Below are 811 nucleotides of genomic sequence, written 5' to 3'. Positions count from 1 at the left end.
GTGTGTGTTTTCGCAGTTCAGCGGAACATAATATATTTCGTAATTCTACTTGAGACTGTATAAATCTAAAAAGAGAGATACTAAATAATTATAAACGACCAGCTACATTAAATGCGCGTTCATTATAGATGTTCTTGGTCCTAGTTTATCATGTTATTTTATAATAACAAATTCTAAGTAATCTTTTATATATGTTCAACCATAATAAATTTAAATTGTTTCCTCTTTTCGAATTGTCATAACATCGTTCATTATATATGGTAACGTTCGCCCTGTTGGCACTGCAAGTGCCGACAGTGCGCCGGTGAGTTGTCTTTGTCCTGTTTGTCAGTCAAACCTCTTTACATTAATGTTTTAAGAAAAAGGACATCCAATCCTCAGTCAGTGCAAGGTTATGAGTTAATAATACCAGTTGCCTACTCTCAGCTCGGGTTTTATCCGTCGCTATTGTTGGGCGCGGATTTTATTCGTTGCTCCTGATCTATAGTTAGTGTGTTATTCCTAGCTTAGGCGCGGGTTTTATCCGTTGCTCGTCCCTCTCTCTTTGTTTGTTACTCCTGATCTAGGCGCGGGTTTTATCCGTTGCTCGTCCCTCTCTATTTGTTTGTTACTCCTGATCTAGGCGCGGGTTTTATCCGTTGCCGTCGAGCGCGGGTTGATATCCGTTGCTCGTCCCTTTCTATTCGTTTGTTAGTATGCCGTCGAATGAATTCAAGGTATTTTCTTCAAATAACTTTAATTTATAATTTATCGTAGATTTTGAAAAATATATACAACTTAACAATTTCAATTTATTTCTAGGTACAGCTGT

Source organism: Diprion similis, chromosome 1 (assembly GCF_021155765.1).
Source record: "Diprion similis isolate iyDipSimi1 chromosome 1, iyDipSimi1.1, whole genome shotgun sequence".
In the NCBI taxonomy this organism is placed as follows: Eukaryota; Metazoa; Arthropoda; class Insecta; order Hymenoptera; family Diprionidae; genus Diprion; species Diprion similis.
The sequence above is the reverse complement of the archived record's forward strand: the minus strand, read 5'-3'. Positions refer to the sequence as shown.